Here is a 17,407-nt window from a genome sequence, read left to right on the forward strand (position 1 = left end):
TGGATCGACAAAACCTTCAGGCTGAACCATATAGACATCTTCCTCAAGATATCCATTTAGGAAAGCGGTCTTGACATCCATTTGCCAAATTTCATAATCATAATGTGCAGCTATGGCAAATAATATCCTAATAGACTTTAGCATTGCCACAGGCGAAAAAGTTTCATCATAATCAACCCCTTGAGTTTGAGTGAAACCTTTAGCTACAAGTCTTGCTTTATAAGTATCCAAGTTTCCATGCATATCAGTTTTCTTTTTGAAAACCCACTTACTTCCAACAGCTTTGGAGTTGAGTGGTGGTTCAACCAATTCCCAAACTTGGTTGTCATACATGGATTGCATCTCAACGTTCATGGCTTCAAGCCATTTGTCACAATCATTCTTGGACATTGCATCACGGTATGTGGTCGGTTCATCCGAATCTACCACGTAGCAACCTTCTACAAAAAATCCATATCTTTCGGGTGGATTGCTAACTCTACCAGATCTGCGAACGTTTTGTGTGTTTTGATCAACCACTTGATCACTTTCAACAACCTCTTGTTGAGTGCTAGTATCAACCAATTGTGTATCATCTTGTGATTCTTGATCCTCATCAAATTTCACTGTTCTACTATTAGTTCCTTCCTCAAGGAACTTAGTTTCCAAGAACTTACCCTTTCGAGCAATAATAACATTTTGCTCACTAGGATCGTAAAAGTAATATCCTATATCATCTTTAGGGTAACCAATAAAGATACACTTAGTGGATCGGACTTCTAATTTGTTTGGGGTGTATTGCTTTACATAAGCTTCACAACCCCAAACTCTTAAGAATGATAGCGATGGAGCCTTTCCATGCCATACTTCAAAAGGTGTCTTCTCCACTTTCTTGGTTGGAGCCATATTCAATATGCGAACAGCGGAAAGTAAAGCATAGCCCCAAAATGATAGAGGTAAAGTGCTTCTAGCCATCATCGATCGAACCATATCTAATAGGGTACGATTTCTCCTTTCAGACACACCATTATGTTGTGGTGTTCCAGGTGGAGTAAGTTGTGAAATAATTCCACAACTCTTAAGATGATCTTGAAAAACACCACTTAGGTATTCACCTCCTCTATCACTACGAAGTACTTTGATTGTGGTCTTGAGTTGTCTTTCTACTTCAGTTTTGAAGTCTTTGAACATTTCAAAAGCTTCATCTTTGTGTTTCATTAAGTACACATAACCATATCGACTATAATCGTCAATAAAGGTAATGAAGTATCTTTCACCATTCCTAGTCATTGGTCTAAAAGGACCACATACATCCGAATGTATGATACCCAATAATTCTTTTGACCTTTCAAAAGTTTTATTAAAGGGTTGCTTTGTCATTTTGCCTTGTAAACAAGATTCACATACATCAAATGAATCAAACTCATTGGTTTCTAGAATACCACTCTTGCGAAGAGTTTGCATGCGATTCTTGCTTATATGTCCAAGGCGACAATGCCAAAGATAGGAATCACCCAAGTCCTTCTTGAGTTTCTTGGTGTTGACATTGTACATTGAACTACTATGTGACATACCACTTTGATCTATTTCATATATACCATTCATGGGTATAGCTTTAAAATAAAACATGCCATTCATCAAAACATGAATATCACAATTTATAAATTTAAGATCAAAGCCACATTGTTTTAAAAGAGACACGGAAATAATGTTTCTCCTTAACTTAGGAGCATACAAAACATTCTTCAAAATTACTTCCAAACCACTTGGAAGCTTTAACAAGTAGTCTCCTTGGGCTTGGACTTCAACTCTTGCTCCATTGCCCATAAAGAGACTAATGTCCCCTTTGTTGAGTTGTTTACTTCTTTTGAACCCCTGCAACAAATTGCAAATGTGAGTTCCACATCCGGTATCAAGTACCCATGTATTTGAAGAAATAACATTTAGTTCAATATGTATAGTAAAGATAATACCTGAGGTATGCCCCGCATCCCTCTTATCTTTTAACGCATTGAGATAGGTCGGACAATTCCTTTTCCAATGACCTATCTCTCCACACTCAAAGCATGGATCTTGCGCCGCAACCTTTTGCTTCTTTTCCTTCGGTTTGATGGGCGTGATGGCTTTCCTCTTTCCCTTTCCTTGGACGTGGCCCTTGCCCTTAGCAACACTTGCTTTGGGGTTGGAGTTATGTCCCCTTTTCCCTTCATTGATTGTTAGAACGGGTAAAACCCTTTTACCCATTCCCGCTTCGGCCGTTCTTAGCATTGCGTGAAGCTCACCAATGCTTTTGTCCCATCCATTCATGTTATAATTCATGACAAAAGTTTCAAACCTTTTGGTTAATGAGTTGAGGATCAAATCCGTAGCCAACTCATTAGATACGGGACAATTCAACCTACGAAGCTTTTCAATGTAGCTTTTCATTTTTAGGACATAAGATGAGACGCTTTGGGTTTCCTCCATACGACATGCATGAAACGCTCGAACCGTTTCGAAACGTTCCGCTCTAGCTTGTTGAAGGAACATTTCCTTCAATTGAGTTATCATGTCGTATGCCCCATGATGCTCGAAATCCTTTTGGATTTCGGGAATCATAGTCCCTAACATGAGGCAAGAGGCTTGCACCGAATCTTTGGTGTACTTGACCCAATCGTTATAAGCCTCCTCATCTTCCACGTTAGGCTCGTCGGGAATGGGATCGTCTAAGACATATGATATCTCTTCTTGTTTGAGAACTATTCTTAAGTTGCGATACCAATCCATAAAGTTATTATGGTTTAGACGATCCTTTTCAAGGATGGTTCTTAAGGATAGGTTACGGGTGTTATGGGTAGAGGTGTTTGCATTGTTAGCGGCCATCTACAAAATTTAACAAAGTTTTATTTTAGTATTATAAACAATTTAATTATTAATACCCTTTTATTCCAAATTTTAAAATAATAATTAAATTCTAGAATCCAACGATAAATCAAATTTCGGTTAGGTGACCTTTATCCCGTTATTTGATTTAACAAGGTAGTCAACCTTGACAATTGCAACCCTTTGCAACTTCTAGAGGTATGGGACCATTCGAAATCCTTATTTCGTGTTGGCATGTTTATCCCATCAACACCATTGGACCCCATGCTTAGGTGACCTTTATCACATGGTTTCCAATTCAAGTCGTCCTACTTGTATAAACATGTAAGATTAACATACAAGTGGTTAGGTGACCTTTATCCCACAAATATGTTAATATTACCTTAAGTATATTAGTTTGCTCTAAAATGGTTAGGTGACCTTTATCCCATTTAAAGTTTCCTAATACGTTAAGTGTCTTACAAAAGGATGGTGTTAGACTTGTTTCCTTGGTAATTATGAAAAAGGGATTTTTAAGTTTTCCAATATTCTAGTATGAAAAACATTATGCCATATCCTAACATGCATTTAGAAATATGGCGATTTTGAAAACCAATTTTCAAGGTTCTAGTTATAATAAAACCAATTTTATTATATGTGAGTAATCGCTTAGTTTTAATAAACCCATTTAATTAAACTAATTGACGCGATATTACCAAATATATATTAGAACCCGTTTTATGCTTGTTGTCGTTCCTATGTGACGGTTTGGATATCCTAATATCTATCAACCACACATTACATAAAGTAAAACAAACAACCAAGCATACACATGCAAAATATAGTCATAACCGAGAACCGCTAAGTTTGACCATACTTGTTAGCCGAAACAAGTATAGGTCATAGGTCACACCTAAGGGACAAAACATGACACAAGGATGGAATGTTGACTCCCACTTGATCTTGCATCCAAATGCTTCAAGTATCCTCTCCAAGTTGTTGTGTTCTTGTTGGGCTTGTTAATGGGCTCCAAACTTCCAAAAGTCTTCTTGGGCCCAAGAGTGAAATTTATGGGCCTAATGGGCTTGAATCCCATGATGGGCCGGTGAGGCCCAATAAGCCCAAAATTTTCGGCCCAAGGCCCAAATCCACCAAAACTTGCATCTTCAAAATTTTTTTTTTTTTTTTACAAAGTGTATCCTAATACATATTTTTCTAAAAAAGGAAAATGCAATTAATCTATTTATTACAAACCAATTTATGAATAAATAAATTACACAAGCCTAAGATTATGAATTATTACAACCATATTGAATAATAAACATAATCAACATACACAAACAACACATCCAAGGTCTAGGTTTCGGTTATGACACATCCAAACATACCAAATGTTCTAAGCATGCAACCTAAGCAACCAATGCCCAAAACCACCAAATAAAATCGGCCCCCCCCCCCCAAGAGGCTACGGCCCAAATTATTTTATATATATTTTTTTTATATTTTCAACATCCAAATGTTAATAATGGTTTCCTAAGATCTTTGCATGCATGTCAAGATCTTACAAAACCATGGGGTAAAATCCACCAAAAATTCGGACCCCTTTTTCACCCATGAAAAACCCGAAATCTATGAACATGCAAGGAGCATAAGTCCTTGTAACCGGCTCTTGATGCCATTGTTGGGTTTTATACAAGTTTATCAAAGTCAAGTTAACCATATTTAACTAGAAAACGCAACGGAAGCTTAGATTTTAAATCTAGTTATGAACATACCATTATGTTAAAATCAAAACCCAATGAACAAGGATCAAAATTACAAGAACAATATGCTCACAAAATGTAAATGTACCTTCTTCTACCTTTAGAAGAATAAGTAAGATATTGAAGATGATGGTGGATGAATGGCAAGCCTCCAAAGAAGAAGACCTCAAGATAGTGATACCCCAAGCTATTTGTGACAACACCAACTTGATTGCTAGGATTTATGAACACTTAAACAAGCTCACCAAGCTCTCCCAAAATCCCCAAATGAGCCGTGGGGTGTATAGAGAGAAAAGAGTTTGAAAAATTCAAAAGTTTACTTGAGAATCCAAGAAGGGGACAAGACTCAAATGCATGTAATTTGAATGGAGATATAAAGGGATGGTCAACACAAAAGGACAAAACATTTGGTTGGACCAAAACCTCCACCCACATGGGGTGGCCGGTTTTTTTTTTTTTTTTTTTTTATTTATTTTACTTTTGTTTTAACCATTAAAACATCTCCAATTTATTTTATAAAACTCATTTCATAAAATGCACATACATTTATATAATTATTTAACCAATTAAATAATTAATCTATATAAACAAATTATCCACATAATTTATTTAAATCCTCAAGTTTGTTTGTTTAGAAAACCAATTTTCTAAACAAGTAGTGTTCGGTATTCGTTTAAATGATCAAATCACTAAAAGAATACATTTGGTGTCGTCTAGCTTGTTATTGGGTATGACCCGACTTGGATCAAACACAGTTAGCCACATTAGTATAAGTATGTGTCTCGGGCATACGTAATTCCAACACAAATGTGCAAAGAGTTTGAGCAAGTGATGAAATCCAAATACAAAATGAGCTCAATGGGGGAAATGAATTTCTTCCTTAGACTTCAGGTGCAACAGAAAGCTGAAGGAATCTTCATTAATCAATCGAAATATGTACAAGAGATTCTTAACAAATTCAAGTGCTAAGACTTTAAGACAGTGTCCACTCCAATGAACACACATGAGAAAATGGTATCTGATGAAAAGGGGGAGCCGGTGGACCAGCATCAATATAGGGCCAAGATAGGATCACTGATGTATCTCACAGCATCTAGGCCAGATATTATGTTTGCTGTGTGTGTCTATGCAAGATTCCAAGCTAACCCCAAAGTCTCACATATGCTAGCAAAGTTAAGAGGATCTTCAGATATTTAAAGGGAAAACCAGATTTGGGGATTTGGTATCCAAAGAATCCTTCCTTTGATTTGATGGCCTACACAGATAGTGACTATGATGGTTGCAACATGACTAGAAAATCAACCTCTGGAGGATGCTAGTTTCTAGGGAACAGGCTGGTGTCTTGGCAATGCAAGAAGCAAACTATAGTGTCAATCTCTACTGCTGAAGCTGAGTATATTGCTGCCTCTACTTGCTGTGCACAGGTTCTGAGGATTCAAAATCAACTGCTGGATTATGGTATGAATTTCTTACTTACACCTATTTTAATTGATAATACTGCTGCTATGTTTATTGTTAAGAATCCAATCCAACATTCTAAGACTAAGCACATTGAAATTAGACATCATTTCATTAGGGACAGTTAGGAAAAAGGTTTAATAGAAATGAAAAGGGTAGATACATCTGATAAATTGGCTGATTTATTCACCAAACCTTTAGATAAAACCAGGTTTCATTTTCTGTTAAAATGCCTAGGAATGATAAATGTTGATGAAGTTTGATTTAGGATATGTGCTTAAGTGAGGTGCTTACTGATTATCTATGTTACTCACTTTGAACATTTGCATGATAAATTGCTATGCTTGAATGATTACTCAAATTGCATGAATCATGTGTGTGACTGTCTTTGTGTGAAATTTTTGTCAAATTTGCTATTTACAGCTTTTAGTACTTTGATCTATGCTTGGATGATGTATTTCTATGATTATAAGTACTTTGAGCATGAATCTGTGCTTGATAGTGTGCTTGTTGCTTTTCGAGCATAAGGAAAGGCTCTTGTAAGACTATTCAAAGTCATTCGAGCATAGATGTCATAGCTTAGCTGCTCGAGCATAGAAGTTTGTCTTGAAAAACTCTCATGTATCTCGAGCATACTTTTGTGTTGCACGGTGTGTTTAATGCTCTTCCAGCACAAACAAACCATATTTGAGGTCTCTCAAGTTACTGGAGCACAAAGGATGGGTTGATTATGTTCGAGCATGGACATGTGTTGTGGAAAACTTTTGAAGTATTCCAAGCACAAGTTTACTGCTCGAACACACGGCTAAGTCTTTCGAGCACAAGCATTGAATTGATATATTTTAAGGTTGCTCGGTAGACTTTCGAAGCATGCTCGATGAATTTCTGAGCATGCTCGACAGACTTATGTATTGATTTGTTAGTTCTATGCTATCTGAATGAATGTGTTTGCAATAGGGTAAGTGTGTGCTTGTTAAACGTACTTAAATGACATCACTGTTTTTCAAAATCAATACTTTAAGATGAACTTTCAAAAGAAATGATTATTGAAGTTGTGAAATAATTTTAACAAAAGCAACAATGTTTTTGGTGATCTCATGAGAGAAATGATAAGATTATCCAGTTAAAAATGACGGATAAAAGCTTTTAGTAGAAATAAGTATCCAACCTTTTTGGAAATGATAGATAACTGTTTAAAATAACTAACCCATGGATTATAAGTTCAAAAGGCTTTGAGTACAGTCATTGGCAAAGTATGGTAGCTTTCCATAGTCTGTAGTTGTCATATGTGATACACTTAAATCTGCTAAGTATGATGTGGTGAAACATTGGAAGATAAGGTATGCTCTCTAGCATATCTTTCCGAATGATAGGCAGAAAGGTTATTATCCAATCATACACGAGCCTGTTAGTGTTTCTGGTCTATCAAAATCTTTATTAAGTATTTGAGCAGAAGTAAATTATTGCTATATGGAAAATTTCTCAAAAGAAAAGAAAAAGAAAGTGATTGAAAAGTATAAAAAGATAAAAAAAATATAATAAATAAATAAGTTATCTGATTTCATGACTTAAGGGGCACTAAAGGAACTACAGGGGTGGGGCATTCAAATAAGTCCTAAACACCCTGAATGTAAGGCATGTAAGTCCGGATGGCATGTAAGTCCAACGTTCAACCTTACAGTCTGTTATCAAAGACAAAATATAAATAAGTAACTGCTCTATTATACAAAAAGTCAATTTTGACCAGGGCATCATGGGGTCGAAGTCAATTCGGGGTGATTTGGAGAAAGCTAAATACGCTTTGAGAAGAGATTAGAAGCAATCTGAAAATATAGTGATAATCATTCCTAACTTATGCTCTAATTGAATCCTAAATGTATCACAGAAAGCAATGACCATTATGCTAAGTATACCTGCTGTCAACCTAACTTAAGTCATAATAACACTGACCATGAAGTGGTGTGATCTTGTTTTAAATAGTCTGATCCCATGTTGTGATCTTTCTATAAAATTTTTCAATGAAAAGTTCCACTTGAGTTTGATCTCTTATTTCACCTTAAACTAATTGCTCAATTTAACTTACTGTTCTGTAATGATCATTCTTAATGCAAAGTTGAAATTTTGAGCACAAGACATAAATGATCATGTCTGAGATTAGTGGCATAATAGTTGTGATGCTCAAACTGAATTGAAAATTCAATTAAGTATTTTGAGCATGCATCTTACTTTCGAGCACCTGAAATGAAATGAATAGTAATGTGTTTCGAGCATGATTGCATCCTTGATTGTCTAGTTATAAGTATTCGAGTGCAAGGGATTCGAGCATAGAAGTGCGCTAGGTGTGTCGGCATGAGAGTTCGAGCTTAAGCAACTAGATTATTTTGTTAAGTAGTTCGAGCAAACTTGTGGAATAGACACTTAGGTTGTGAGTTTGAGTACAGGCATAGGAATGATTTAATATGCTAAGGCTTTCGAGCATATAGATACATCGAGCACATTGGGATGTAGTATTCTAAGTGAATCAAGCAAAGGTTACAACACTGATAAAATGCATCTCGAGCATAGGTCATTGTCAAGATATATTTCTAAGTATCTCGAGCATGATGCATAGTCGAGTAAGGTTCGATTACTGGTGTGTCTCAGGAATTTATATTTAATGAATTTTGATAAGTATGTTCGAGCACACTACACCTCGAGTATGACTCAATACTCGAGCAGGTAATCTGATGATTATTACAAATTTGGCCAAGGCATTGAGCAGAAGTCTAGTCGAGCAATCTGTCTCGAGTATACTAGTGATCAAGGACAATATTCCAAGTACATCGAGCAAGGGTTGTACTATGTACTCATGTACACTGGGAGCCAGCTGTTGCTTTGGCTGTATGCTCGAGCAAGGGAGGTATATTAAATTTGAAATTAAATGACAACTGTCATGTAGTAGACGACAAATCAAGGTACTATACCACCCAAATGTTAGGTATAAAAGTGGGACTTAGAAACTTTTTCATACATTTCTTCCTCTCTTAAACCTAACCACAAAAACCCTCTTGCTCGTGTTATTTTCCACTCGCTCAATTACTCTAATACTTGCTCGATTTTACTTCGAATACCGCCATTAGCTCTGTTTCGACTTCGGTAAGACATTGTTATTCGATAATCATCACACCGATTTCGGAATTAGGGTTTTCAATTGATTTGCAGACTAACTGTTAACTTGTTTATGCAGGTACGCATATTACTACGGAACAGGTTATTGAAGAAACTAAAACAATCTACTCATCTCGATTATTATTTCTGCAGACATTTTTTATCTTGCAGAACTGATGGCTTTAAAATTCGAAAAGAGGCACAATATGTGCGCTCAGTTGGAGCTCGATGATGATAACTGAGAATTGGAGCCAATGATAAACTTTTTGACAAACTCCAACCTGAGGGTGGCATTAACTGAAGATCCCACTATAGACAGGAACCAACTTTCGGATTTTTGGGGGTCTGCAACATATGTAAATGATGTAAACGGGGAGAGAATTGAGGCGTCGGTTCTAAATCATGACATTGAAGTAACAGAAGCTTCAATCAGAGCTGCACTAGACCTTAATGACAATTTTGCGGTTCAGCCGTCTTACTCGGTCCCAAGGTTACTAAAAGTCTTTAAAGAGACTATGGGCTATCAGGGAGGAGTAAAGGAGGGACAATTTCAAAAGGGAAGTTTTCCATTGATCTACAGGTTCCTGATTCATCATGTTATCCAGTCCTTATCTCCTAGGAGAGGGACTTGGACTTTATTGAGTAGAGAACTTGGGACTCTCACAATAGCCATACTCTATTAGCAACCCTTTAACGTTTCAAGACTTATCTTTCAAGGGTTGGTGTCCAATGTAGAGAAGGCAGAGGGACAAAGATTCCTTTTGTATCCAAGGTTTTTACAAATTTTGATAAACAGAGATCTGCCTGATCTTCAAAGAACGGGTGACGTTTTGCGGTTGTAGGATCCCAACATTTGGAAAAGAATGAAAGATGCTTAGAGCAAATTTTTTGATAATGATGAATGGGATGTGCTCCCATGGTTTCTTGTACCAGCACTAGGTGCTATTAATGTGCCTAGAACCCTAGGGAATAGTGATACTGAAGAAGATGATGATGGAGATGATAATGGTGCAGATGATGATGATCAAAGTGAAAATGGGGACAATGGTCCAGAAGGTGGGCATGGCATGGTTGTTAATAATAATGATGATGCACAGGAGGTTGTTGAGGGTAATATGCCTTTGATTGTACAATTTGCACATGTGGCAGTTAATGAGGAGGTAGAGCTAAGTGAGGAGATGGATGAGCAGGTTGTGGGTTTAGTCAACCAAGCTACAGAGCCAATGGATGATGATGTATTTATAGCACATGTTGTATCAGATGTTGCTAAAACAGTCAACAGAATAACTCCACCAGACTCACCACCACCTGATGTTTACCATGATGACACGGATTCTATTGAGTTAGATGATGTAAATGATGATATTCCTTCCTCACCAGCCACAACTGAACCTGCTTTATCTGATACTGAACCAACTGATAACATTCATGTCCCTACACCACCTACATCTCCACTACAAGATCCACTTCATACCTCACCACCTCAACCATCGCAACCCATTCAAGATACACACATTCAAACACCACCATCTTCCCCAGTACAAGATCAATCTGCTACTAACACTACCCCACCGACTCAACCAATCCCATCTTATGAACCATATAAAGTTCCATTTCCAGAAACTGCTGAATCTGAACCATTCTTTGATCCCGCCCCAAAGCCGACTCAAGAAACTCCACCATAAAGCCCTAATCTTTATGAAATTGTCTGTGAAAATGCTAAACTTGAATTTGAAAACATAAAGTTGAGGGAACAGAATGCTATTTTAGCTGCAAGGAACTCGGCATTGGAGGCTGCGCTGACTGAAGCTCTAATGAAAATTCGAACCCTAGAGGGGCATTCTAAGGTTGAGAAGACCTCAGATGCACCAAAACATGGGGAGAAACCTGAAGGTGTAGAAAGTTTAAAGGTGATTGGAGAACTATATGAATGCTCTGATGAGGAAGTTGTGGAAGTTGGACCATCAAATGCACTGAAGTTAATAAATGAAGAGTATGAAGATGATAAATCTGCTGATGAGGGGGAGAATAAAGAAGAAAAGGAAACTGAAGAAGAAATAATGAAAATAAAATAAAAGGGAAAGGGGATTGCATTTACTGACGATGATTTACATCCCCTGCCCCAACATAGAGTTCAATCTGATGATATACTGCACAAGGAGAACGTGATTGATCCTGATGTTGCAGAAGCTGAATCTGTAAAGACTGCCATGAGGCTATTAAATGAAGATTTGGAGTCTTTGGAGAGAGAAGAGGCGGAGGAAATACCTCAAGAAGTGCTTGAAGCACTAATAAACATGAAGGAGAAAGAAAAGGAGGATGAGAGGAGGGTGAAAGAGGCAGATGAGGCAATAAAGGCTACACTTGATGCTTTAAGAGAAAGTATGAATGTTGATGAACAAGAACAGGACACAACTGAAGAACCAGTGACAAATGTACATGAAGAGCCTATAGTGATTGAACCTGAACAACCTGAGACTGAACCTGTCAACATTGAAATGGAAACAGATAAAGAACAAGAGACTGGTCTGGGATTAAGAGAAGAACCCAAGAAGGATGAAGCACCAGGGATTCCATGGAACGTTTATGTCAAATTCATTGCTCAATTAGTCATGCTCAGAGCTAATTTTGACATTCTCCTACATCCGGATGAGTTCAGACCGGAAACTGTAGCTGCAGCAAGGAGAGCTCATGAAGAACAAAGACAAGAACAATGGAAGAAAAGCCAACTCCTGCTGACAGACACATCTCAACCAATTATAGATGAGGTTTGTGATGAAGATAACCATGAGTCAGAAGAATCAAAGACATCTGAAACGGTTGATGAAGAAATCATACTTGAAGGGCCAGAAGTTGAGGTAACTCAATCTGATACACCCACTCCATCTAAATCATCTTTGAAATGAAAAGACACATCTGAAATTGAAACACCCAAATCCAAAAGACAAAAATCAGTAAAGGTGATGGTGTATAAAAGAAGATTAGACAAACTGGAAGAAAGGAGGAGGGCTCAATCTGAAAGAAATGAAGAACCAATGATTGAGGCTCTCCTTAATCTTGAAGAAACAATTGACTTGGAAGATGAGAGAGAAGATGAGGAGGGGTCAAAGGATGTTGAAATAGAGAATAAAGACATAGACTATCTGATTAGTTTGGACTATGACATTAAGTACCTTCAAAGACTAACAAAAAAAGAAATGGCAAAAGAAGTTGAAGGGTGGAGGATGAGGAAGTCTAAATGAGAAACTTTGATCAAAGCCGGTCACAAGCCTGCATTCCTAAACATACAATCTTTTGACACAATAGACAGACTATACAGGAGTGTTCTTGTGGACGACATCTCAGATTATGTGAAAAAGGTATCAAAGGAGAAGGTAGAGGGAGAAAAAGTGTTAAAAGAGTCTGACGATAGCAAAAGGAGAACTGAAAAGAAAGCCAGTGATGAAACAGAATATGAGTCATTGAAGGCAAAACATAATGACATAAAATTTCTTCAACTATATGGCTACAGCTATGACTCCTTGATAAAGCTTTCTCCTAAAGAACTAAAAAAAAATTCAACTTGTGAAAGACTCCCACAAAGACAAGAAAAGTTAGGAAGAATATGAAAGAGAACAAGAGCTAAGGTTGAGATTGGCAAGAGAAAGAGAAGAAGCTAAGAAGAAAGAAGAAGAGGTTAAGAGGTGGTTTGAAGATCCTTAGAGGGTAGAAACACTGAAAGGGATCATCATGGGGAAGGGAACGACAGAAGAACAGTTTCAAAACATGCCTCATGAACAATTAATTGAAATATATAATAGAGAGCAGAGACTGTATTTGGAAACCCAGAGAAAACTGCAGGAAGATAGGCTGAGAGCTGAAGAGGTGGTTCGGGCTGAAATGATGAGTGCCCTCACAAAAATGGAGAAAAAATGTCAAGGTTATTGGTGCAGACAGATGAAACAATCAGAAGGTGGTATGTAGAGGAAGGCCTCGACAAATTAAAGACAACTCAGCAAGGGAGCCCGAGCCGAACTCCAAGGTCTGAAAGTGTGAGGCACGTGCCACCAAGAAATTTAAATCTGCCCACACATCTCTTCTTTGATAAAAGGTCATAGACCCTGAGAGTTATAACAGAAGATCAAGAGGAAACTCTCATCATATTCAGAGATGACTTGACAAAGTTTACAAAAGAACAATGAACTAAGATGGCTGAACTGACACTGTATGACAATCAAATTAGAAGTCAGCCATCTGGTCAACAAAGAAATGATCTCTCAAAATTTACAAAAGAACAAGCAGAAAGGAGGTTCTCATTCTTGCAACAGAAGAAAATAGAGATACGAAGCCAGACAGAGAGGGAGAAAAGAAACAAAAGGATAAATGAAGTGCATATCTCTGAACTCTCCCTTTTTGAGATAAAGAAAAGAAAGTCTCAAGCAAGCAGCTCACTTGATAAAAGGAAGACATTAAAAGAGTGCTTAGCTATGAGAGAAGTGATGCAGGAACCAAACTCATTGGTCCAACAATTTGGGAGAATCACGTACATAACCTACAATTAGCACAACGATTCAATTACATTGAGAAATGAGTCTGGCATACCTATTGCAGTGATACGACATGATGAAGATCTCAAATTTATGCATCCACAGGACCTTCAAGACTTGATTGATGCTAAATTTCCATATGACTCTTCTGATGCCGTAGAGCTTGATATGATCAAACGAAAGGCTGCCTTTGTCAAGAGAATGAAAGAAAGAACTGATACAGGGAGCAGGAGGAGAATATAGCAGTAAAGGGATAAATGATGATTAATTTTTCTTTCTGTTTATGCTGTAATTTTTGTTTGAGTTGTACTTGATGTAAAAACTTTAATTTGTAATTCCTAAGAGGCAGAATTCCTACTTATGTAATGAAATGACATGTTTTTAAATGATATACCTTTAATGTCTAATACATGTGTAACTCTATGCAGGTATGTTTTGGTGCATCTGAGCTTGTTCCAATCTAGGGGGAGATTGTTGGGTCAAATTTATGATAAGGAAGATTGGAATCTTCTCAACCTCCTTAGAAAACAGCTAGGTATGGACTTCGAGCAAGCCTAGACGATCGAGCATGGTTTTACTACTTCAAGCAAGGTCTTCAGAACCTTAAATGGTAAATTTTTCAAAGTGTTAAGGCTTCGAGCAAGCTACACTTCAACGAGCAAGAGTGTTCTTCTAACGAGCATGGATTTCCAATCGAGCAAACAGCTTGATCATACAAGTTTTAACCAAGTGTTACCAGCACAGGATGATCGAGTACATGGGGGCAAGCATGGATGCAATAAGAAGATGTCACGTGATCAAAGCAAGGACTTCGAGCGCAGTTCAGTTCCCGAGCAAGATTTATATCCGAGCATGCTAAAGATTGCTGAATAAGAATAGCTGAAGACATCAAGAAGAATGAGCTTGCTCGATGGACTAGTTCAAGCAAAGCATGGACTAGTCAAGAGGGATGAAGTCTGCTGGAAAGGAATATCTTCACTGAAGATATTCTAAGTAAAGTATGCTCCAGGACATTCAACGAGCATAACTAGCATAGTGAGTCTGCTCGAGCAAGATTGTTACCTTGCTCGAGGACTCAACAATTGTATTATTTTGTATTTCATTATGTAATGATTAGGAACTTCTAGAAGAAATGTCAAGGTCTATAAATAGGGGTCATAGGTTTCCATTTAGGGCACAGATTTACACACGGAATACGAGAAACATTCTAAAAGAATATTCTATTTGTTTCCTCGTACTGCCGCCGCCGCCGTCACACACGAAACCCTAGACATTCCTTTCACTGTTTCATTAATGAATCATATAATACAGTGAATCTTTGTCTTTGAATGAGCTTTTATTGACTATCTATTATTGTTTTGTGTTTGCAATTTTCACTCCTTCGTTCCCACTCGTTGGATATCCTGATTCCGCCGGGATATTCAGCAGGCCTTTGGGTAATCGAGTCGGTGTGTTCTTGTCAACCTTTTCGAAGGTTTCACCGACTCACGGTCCTGACAATCTCATTAGGGAGTGATTTGGGCTCACGAGTTAACAGATTTTTTAAAAGGGAATTAATTCTCTGACAATCATTGCGCAGAACAATTCCCTTTTTGGAAATTTTTGTAAGTCGTGGATTACGACATTAGAATCAAATTAAATGCAATAAAAACTAGATATTATGTATACTAGGATAGTGGCCCGTGTAATACACGGGCGGAAAATAATAAATTTGTTAGGTAAACTTAGCATTTAAACTTATTATTTGTAACCTTGAAATTAATAGTTTTTAAACTTAAAATTATAAGATTAACCTTGAAAAAATATAATATAAGTTAAAAACATAACAATTTTAAGTAATGAATTTTTTAAATTAATAAGTATTACACAATAAATATTCATAAAACATTTATTTTATTATTTGTCATTAGCACTAAAACGTTTGCAAAACTTAAAAACTTAAAAACATCATACAACGTTTGTAAAACTTAAAAAACTAAAGGAACCTTTCAGAAAAATCCACTGCTTAAAAATGTTAGCTTGAATTTGATCCCCTGTATTTAACAAAACTTAAAAATTAACTGGTGACAAACTTTATTTGAAATACAAAAAAACTTAATGGTTGATTTAAAAAAACAAGTCAGCAGATCATGAATAATATATACGAAAAATAAAATAAGAAATCATATAAAACTGTGGAATATTATATTTTTGTTTTAATAATTACAATACACTATCGGAAATATTCTTATACTGTGAAAAGGTTGACTTCGGAAATTTTTGTAATAATTTTAATGTTATATATTTGAAGTATTTTTTAATTGTTTTTTCTAAAATAAAACGTTAGTTAATTATCATAATTAAAAATATCAGTTACATATTTTAACTTTGAATTCTAGTAACAAAAGAGTATAAAATTGTAAAGAAATAATATTTAGGAAATTGAATAATTAAAGTCAATTAAATGAGTATTGAATTTAATTAATAAAGAATTAGGTGAAAATATTATAAATAGTAATAGATTATGTTGCATCCTATGTGGATAAGCTAGTATGGTGCCATGTGGACAATATTCTTTTTCGCATTGATCACAAACTATAATTGTCCGGTCATTGAAACCAATTTTGCTAAAGTCATGGCATCTGCATTCATCAAAACTTTTTAGTCAACATTCATCGTACATTATAAACATAGTTGACTCTTTAGGTTGTCTAACGATAAAAATAGACCAAATTTAGAAATTAAGCGACAACACATACATATTACACACTCTAATGAAAAAACTACTTTAGAGGCCACACAAGTATTGATTGTTTTTCTTTTATACAATTTAGTAAATAGGAAAAAAGAAGAAAAAGAAAGAAACTTGCCTAAAGTTGTAAAATGACATAAATGTCCATGGACCTATGAATACTCGTATGATAAAGCTTTAAAAATAGGAACTCTTAGTCATTTTACAACTTTTCAAATTGATAATTAGAAAGAACTTTTGAATATACATTATCCATTTGGCAATAAACAGGTCAAAGCTGTTGTAACTTTGTCAAATTGTATTTTCAACATTTACCTAAATCACCATATTTTACAAATTCAAATTACTATTGTAAGAATAGAGTTTTTATATTCATATATAGCGTAGCACGTTATCTATTCATAAAATGTGAAAAAACATTAGGGCCTGAACTTTGACCCAAAATTGTTTTGGCCCATTAACCGGTCAAGTTTTACTATAAAAAAGTGTCACCTTCATAAAAAACACATGCAACAAGATCAATGTTTAGCGAGGGCTTCATACGAATGCTCGGGGCTTAATATGCTCTGCCGGGTCATCATTAGTAGCCCGTCCAGTAGCTAAAGAATTAACACTTTTACCATCGACCCCCGACGACTGTAGACAATAATTGCAGTACCATTTTGCCACGCCGGATGATCGATTCACGTACCCATTCTGTGTTGACCAACATAATTGAGTATTAATAATTAATAATCTCGCTAACATTACAAAAAACAATCGAATATACAAAACTGACCTTGATGGAATGACCTCGGGGAAGCGCCACAAGTACAATGTCCTTACAAAGTTTAAATTAAAGACATCATTTGAGGAGGATAGCTATGCAAAAATCAAATAACACTCGAGATAACTTAGCATCTAGTCTAGAAAAAGGATTATAAAGACTTACTTGTGCCAAGGAGGTCGGCGGAGTACGGTAA

The sequence above is a fragment of the Bidens hawaiensis genome, unplaced genomic scaffold (assembly GCF_021521415.1).
Source record: "Bidens hawaiensis isolate Kalapana, Puna unplaced genomic scaffold, B.hawaiensis_p1.1 tig00005808_1, whole genome shotgun sequence".
Classification (NCBI taxonomy): Eukaryota; Viridiplantae; Streptophyta; class Magnoliopsida; order Asterales; family Asteraceae; genus Bidens; species Bidens hawaiensis.